Here is a 7,507-nt window from a genome sequence, read left to right as displayed (position 1 = left end):
AGTCTGCTCCAGCCTGGACATGCTGACCTGGAGGTGGCAATGCCAAATGTGCTGCAGAGTTTGAAAAGTGATGGGGATGTTGGTTTGGGATTCAGAGGAAAAGCATGGGGACATCTGGTTATATGAGTTCATAAAGTCAGTGAATGGTTTGGGGTGGAAGGGACCTTTAAAAGTCATCTTTTGTTATGACTTTCCATGGACAGGGACACCTCCCACTATCCCAGGCTGCTCCAAGCCCCTCCAACCTGGCCTTGGACACTTCCAGGGATCCAGGGGAAGCCACAGCTTCTCTGGGCACCCTGTGCCAGGGCCTGCCCACCCTCCCAGCCAGGAATTCCTTCCCAATCTCCCATCCATCCCTGCCCTCTGGCAGTGGGAAGCCATTCCCTGTGTCCTGTCCCTGAATCCCTTGTCCCCAGTCCCTCTCCAGCTCTCCTGGAGCCCCTTTAGGCCCTGAAAGGGTCTCCAATGTCTCCCTGGAGCCTTCTCTTCTCCAGGTGAACACCCCCAGCTCTCTCAGCCTGTCAGAGGAGCTCCAGCCCTTGGAGCCTCTCCATGACCTCCTCTGGACCCACTCCAACAGATCCGTGACTTTCCTGTGCTGAGGACCCAGAGCAGGATATGATATTCCAACATGGTGAGTGTAGGACTCCTGCCCCACAGGAACAGAAGATGCAATGATGGGAGACAGTCTGGAGGTCAAACATCAAACACAGGAAAAGTGGGACCCAGGGGTTCCTATCAAACATCTAAATCAGAGGCTGGAGCCAAGAGGAAGTTTGATAAAATGGGTCCATAAAGGAGCAGCTTTTCCTAGCACTCAGGCTTGCCTCTCATTTCCATTGATTTATGCTTTTCCTCACATCAACAACAACCCCTTGTGCTGTTGGAACCAAGCTGAACCTCCAGACAAGCAAACAAACAGGCAGTAAAACCCTCCCCAGGAGAAAGGGGTTCATTTTCTGGGTACACAACGCAAGGCAGCAATGGCAGGAAGGGGAACTGGCACTGCCATGCAGCTGAACCCTGCTCTTTAGCAAAATCCATCACTCCTCTCCCCTCTCTGTGCCTGAGCAGTCCCAGGAATGCAGCACCTCCTGCACAGACGTGTCTCATGCTGCCTCTTCTGCTGCAGCATCTCCTCCTCGCCTGTCTGCCGCCTGCAGTGGGATAAGTCAGGTTTAATCATTCCCAAGTCTTATTCATCCAGTGTTTGTGGGGTTGCAGCAGCAATTTGGTGCAGATGGGTAATTCCTGAGCACTTTAAAGGTGTAGATTTCACCAAGTTCATAATAGAATTATAGAATTATAAAATCATGGAATGGTTTGGCTTGGAAGGGACCTTAAAAACCATCTCATTGCGCCCCCTGCCATGGGCAGGGACACCTTCCACTAGACCAGGTTGCTCCAAGCCTCATCCAGACAGCCTTAAACAGGTATGAGATGGCAGGGGGATGGTTTTAAAGCAGAAAAGGGTAGATTTAGGTTGGATATTGGGAAGGAATTCCTGGCTGTGAGGGAGGTGAGGCCCTGGCACAGGGTGCCCAGAGAAGCTGTGGCTGCCCCTGGATCCCTGGAAGTGTCCCAGGCCAGGCTGGACGGGGATAGTGGAAGGTGTCCCTGCCCATGGCAGAGGATTGGAACAAAATTACCTTTAAAGTCCTTTCCTAACCAAAATATTCCATGATTTTATGATTCTGTGTCCTTAGAGCCCCTTCCAGTACCTAAAGGGAAGCTGGAGAGGGACTTTGGACAAGGGCCTGGAGTGCCAGGACAAGGACAAATGGCTTCCCACTGCCAGAGTTCAGGGTGAGATGGTTTAAAGCTGGAGATTTCTGGAATGAGAAGGGGGGAGGAGACAGCTGGGACCCAGCTGTGGGAACAGCACAGGGCACAGGAGAGCTGAGAGCCCAGCCCGAGGTGTGACATCCTGCTTTGTCACCTTGTCACCCTCACATTCCCAGGCACACGGGGCTGGTTCCCTATGCTGGCACCGGTGTCACGATCCCCATCCCGTTGTTCCGCACGCAGCTCCCCGTGGAGAAAATCCACCCTAATGAAACGCTTCCCGCACTAATTGGATTGCCACTGCAAACAAAGTCATTATGCTGATTGTCCTTTGCTTTTGGAGATGAGACAGTGAGTGGCAGCTCTCACTCCTGGATCCCTGTGCTGCAAAGTCAAGTCAGGAGAGGAAGAGCTGGTGCGTGTGAGGTTCAGGAGGCCACCAGCTCCAAATGTTCTGCTCCTGCTCCAAAATGGGGCAGGGGAGAGGCTCTAAAGTGGACAGGGGACTTTCCAGGAGCATGTCCCAGCTGTGATGGCATTCCCAGTGAAAGGAAGGAGACAGATTTGTCTTTACAAACAAACTGTGGGTCTGCTGCTAGGTAAAGATAGATACAGAGAGATGAAAGAAGCAATGGGAAGAACCATAAATTCCATAAGAAAAGAAAAAGGGGGGTATACATTAGAAGGGAGTCTGTATTAGGTGATTTGGGGAGCCTGTACCTCTCAGCCAATGGGGAAAGAGAGGGAAATGTGGCTGGGAAGTTAGGATAAATAGGAGGCTGTGTCCTCTAACAATCTGAGAGACCCCAGGGAAATGCCCCATGGCCTCTCCCTTTATTTGAACAAAGTTACAGGACTCCTCTGTCTCCTTTTCGGACATAAACCTCTGGTGTTTGTGGATTAATTTTCCTGACACCAGGCACAGCGTGCCCTCCCAGTCCTGGCTGAGTGACAGACGCTTCCCAATCTGTGGCTGGAGAGCTGCTCAGGGAAGGGCTGGCTGTGTTCCCTGCTGGGAATGCAGAGATCTCCAGCTGACAGGAATGAATGGTGGGAGAAGGAGCAGGGGAAGGATGGGTACCAAAGGTGTGTGTCAGCAGCAGAGGTGGGATCAGACCCAACCTCCTCTGAGCTTCCTGGTTCTGGAGATCTGGGCTGAACTGGTGCCAAAAATCTGCTCCTGACTGGTGGAAAAGAGGTGAAGGCAATTTTAGGACACTCTTGGAACAGCCACAATTCCAGCAGGGCTTTGTCATCGTGGTTTGATCAACAGCACATCTCTGCCTGTGCCATCTCCTCCCCCTTTTGTTTTTCAGGTTCTTTAGTCACACAGGGAAATGTCAAGCTTTAAAAAAACTCACAGAACCAAATCCAAAGCCCAGGTGAAAAGGAAAATGCAGCTGCAATTCTGAGGTTGCCTTTCAGGTTCGCTGTGACTGAAATCCTTCCAGCAGTGCCAGTAGGCCACAGGAAGACAAAATGCCATTGGAAATCAAGGTGCCTGGTTGGATTTGGGACTGGTGAAATACACAGCACAAGAGGAAATGGCCTCAAGCAGCACCAGGGGAGGTTTAGGTTGGATATTAGGAGAAATTTCTTCATGGAAAGGGTTTTCCAGCCCAGGGTGGGGCTGGAGTCCCCATCCCTGGAGGGATTTAAAAGCTGTGTAGATGTGGCACTTGGAGACACAGCGCAGTGGTGGTCTTGGCAGTGCTGGAATAACAGCTGGACTCAATGATCTTAGACCATTTTTCCAACCCAGATCTGATCCCAGTTCCCAGGGAGGCAGCAGGGAGCTCGGTGCTGGTTCCCATCCCAGCTCTGGGATCAGTCTCCCTCTTCCCTTGTGTGCCCATGGCCAGAGGCCAGTGGGAAGAGCAGAAACCCTGGTCATGGCCAGCTGGCAGCCAGCAGGAGCTTCCCAAGCCCTGTGGCACCAGAGCACAGAGACAATTTCTTCCATGTCCAACCCAGTGCTGCAAAGGACCGTGTCCCTCTGGAGCTGGGGCAGAGCCAGGCTCGCTCCTGTGGAAGCAGCACCCGTGGGAAGCAAGGCCAGCCCTGGGAAAGTTCAGCTTGGGAGATTTTAGTGGCTTAGATGGGATGTGGGGCTGTCCAAGCCCAGTTTTGACAATGAGCAGAAGCAACCTGGATATGTTGTGTCCTTATTCCGGTGCTGCAGGAGCCTGTGGATGCCCCGACACAGCAGGTACAGCCACTGCCACTCCAGGACAGCTCTCCAGTGCTGTGACAGATCCCAGTGTCCATCTCCAGCCCCTCCACCTCTCCACAAACCAGTGCAGCCAGGATGGGCTCATCCACATTCCATCCACTCTCCCCACCAGCAGCCAGATGGGGTCGGGAAGCGGGGCTGGGTTCAAGCTGCCAAAAGGCAATGCAGCAATGCCAGGAGGAGCCTTTGAGGAAATCTGGGATCCCAGCCACTGCTGGAATGCTGCGCCTGGGCTGCAGTGTGACATGTGGAGTCCCTGTGTGAGGTGAGGCCATGGCTGGGACAGCACCTCCCTGGTGCACTGTATTCCAGAGCCTCTGGGCAATGTGGAGCAAACTGGGGAAATCCTATCCAAAGACCTTTGGGAAAGCCAAAAGTTGGGAAAACAGGGCACGGAGGGGAGAATTCTGGAGACTGTCCCAACAGATAAACTGTACAGGTGAGGAAACACACAGCTGCTGGGAGAACACCCAAGGAAAAAATCAAAGATACTGTCCTGCTGTGACAGCATCATCCTGATCAGAGGGAAGGAGCACCTCTCCTGTGAGGAAAAGCTGGGAGAATTGGGATTGTTCAGCCTGGAAAAGAGATGGCTTAAGAGTCACCTAATCACAGTCTTCAGGTACCTGAAGGGAGCCTACAAGAAAGATGGGAGAGACTTTTGACAAGGGCTTGGAATGACAGGACACAGGGAATGGCTTCCCACTGCCAAAGGGCAGGGATGGATGGGAGATTGGGAAGGAATTCCTGACTGGGAGGGTGGTGAGGCCCTGGCACAGGTTGCCCAGAGAAGCTGTGGCTTCCCCTGGATCCCTAGAAGTGTCCAAGGCCAGCTTGGACAGGGCTTGGAGCAGCCTGGGACAGTGGAAGGTGTCCCTGCCCATGGCAGGGGGTGGGACTGGATGGACTTTAAGGTCCCTTCCAACCCAAACCACTCTGGAATTCTGTGATCTTAAGCAGACAGCTGGAGACATGAACCATGTGCACCACAGGATGAACAGCGTGGCCATTTCTCTGATCCTATCCAAATGTGGCTCCTAGCTGGGAACTGCCTGAAAATTCGGGGGAAAAGAGAAAGTTTAATACCCACACCATTCAACAATGCAGAGGCAATGCAACCCCACTGTGCTGTTCCCAGGGGGGAGAGGAATGTGCTGGAGACCTTTTTGATCTAATAAAAGCAGTGCATAATGATACCCAACGGCGAGGAGCTCGAGCCAGAGAAAAATTCTGGCTGGAAATGAGATGCACATTTTTAGGGGAAGGCGATGAATCACTGGAGCAGCCTGCCCTGGGATGGGATAAACGCTCCAGCACACGGAGCCTCGCAGCCCCACCTGGATCTCAGAGGGAGATGTTTGTGAGGAGCTACTGGCCATGGTCGGAGCACATCAAAACCGCTGCCCTGAAATCCGGGATGTGTGTTTCCCATGGAAAACAGTCCTACATTGGATCACAGGTTTGGGTTGGAAGGGATCTTCAAGCCCATCCCATTCCATGGGCAGGGACACCTTCCACTAGCCCAGGCTGCTCCAAGCCCCATCCAGCCTGGCCTGGGACACTTCCAGGGATCCAGGGGCAGCCCCAGCTTCTCTGGGCACCCTGTGCCAGGGCCTCCCCACACTCACAGTCAGGAATTCCTTCCCAATATCCCATCCATCCCTGCCCTCTGGCACTGTCCCTCCATCCCTTGTCCCCAGTCCCTCTCCAGCTCTCCTGGAGCCCCTTTAGGCCCTGCAAGGGGCTCGGAGCTCTCCCTGGATCCTTCTCCTCTCCAGGTGAACACCCCCAGCTCCCCCAGCCTGGCTCGGGAGCAGAGGGGCACCAGCCCTTGGAGCATCTGGGGGACAAATCTACACAGCCCCTTCTTTTTCCGTGCTCTATTCCCATACTCTGTTTCCCTAACACTTCTCCTGGCTCCCCACACCACACACCAGGATGTTACCCCACACTTTAACCCATGGATTTGAAAAGAAGGGGCTGTGTACACCCAGTTTGGGTTCAGTCGATCACCAAGCCACGCCTCTGTTTGCTCAGTGGCCCAAGATTCCAAATCATCACATCTTAATCCAGTAGAACACGGGCCCAGGGAATACATTTGTAACACTGTCACTTAATTTATTCACACAATCAGATTAGTAAACGAATGTGTGCCAAGCCCTGTCTCTGTTACAGTCCATGGATATTTCTCCCTGCATCTGGATGTCTGACAGTTTGTTTACATGATCACAGACATGAATAACTTAAATTATTTGGCTTAGCACCCTGAGCAGCCTCTATTTTAGCTGCCTGCAGTGGAAGCTCCCAGTGAATTTTAATAAGCCATTAACAATGTGTGCAGGATTTGTTGTTGTCAGCGGAAGGACAGGGGGACAGACACTTGCTGAGGGGTACAAAAGGATTAATAATTTCTTTTCCTGTATAGTTGAGCTGCCTGGCAAGGTGGGTCATCCCACAGACCCTTCCCCAGCTCCTGAGGGAACAGCTGTGCCAGGGAGGGTTAGGTTGGATATCAGGGAAAGGTTCTTCCCCCAGAGGGTGCTGGGCACTGCCCAGGCTCCCCAGGGAATGGGCACGGCCCCGAGGCTGCCAGAGCTCCAGGAGTGCTTGGACACCACTCCCAGGCACATGATGGGATTCCTGCAGTGTCTGTGCAGGGCCTGGAGTTGGACTCCATGATCGCTGTGGGTCCCTCCAGCTCAGGATATTCTGTGGTTCTGGCAGTGGGGCAGGAGCTGTGCTGTCACCTCTCAGCTTGTTCTCTTCGAGGAGACTCATGAAAAAGGAAAAGAATCATGGTCACTGCCCAGTTCTCTTCCATCCTCCTGGCAGGTTCCTCTCCAGAGCTGGCTCATGTTGCTCACAATCAGCGGTCTGGAGTTCCCTGGTTTGGAGCTGAAGCATCCAAGCCATCACGTGAGTGTCACTGGGCCTCTGCCAGCAACTGGGTTCCAGCAGCTCCTCAGGGCCTTGCTGCAGCCTTGGGAAGCAGCTTTGCTCCAGACTCCTGCATGCAGGAGGGTTTGTGGCCATGGGGAGCCACATGTGGTGGTGGCTGAGTGTCCTGAGGAGTTATCTGCTCAAAAAGAGAGAAAAGCAACTCCAGATGTTAAGCCCTGGGCTGGGATCAGGTTTGTGCTGTCCCAAATGAGGGAGAGGCACCAGCAGCACATCCCTGTGCTCAGGATGGAGCAGAACTCCCCCTTCCCAGGCAGCTGCCTGTCCCCCAGTCTCATCCCGGTGCCAGTGTCTCCTCCCAAGAGCAAAGATCATGGGGAGATCCCACATCCCACAGATCCCGGGACAGCCAGCAGCCCCCAGCTCTGGGGGTGAACTGGAGCCCAGCACCAATTAAAGGGGACCCCAGGTCCCTCCTGATTCCTTCCCTGCTCCGTCCTGTGTGGAGCTGTAATTAGGAGGAACATGGGCTCGGTTCCAGCGTCCTCCCAGGGGGACACTCCGTTCATGTGGTCCTGGCAGCTGGCA

Source organism: Corvus cornix, chromosome 5 (genome assembly GCF_000738735.6).
Source record: "Corvus cornix cornix isolate S_Up_H32 chromosome 5, ASM73873v5, whole genome shotgun sequence".
In the NCBI taxonomy this organism is placed as follows: Eukaryota; Metazoa; Chordata; class Aves; order Passeriformes; family Corvidae; genus Corvus; species Corvus cornix.
Note: the sequence above shows the minus strand (reverse complement) of the source record.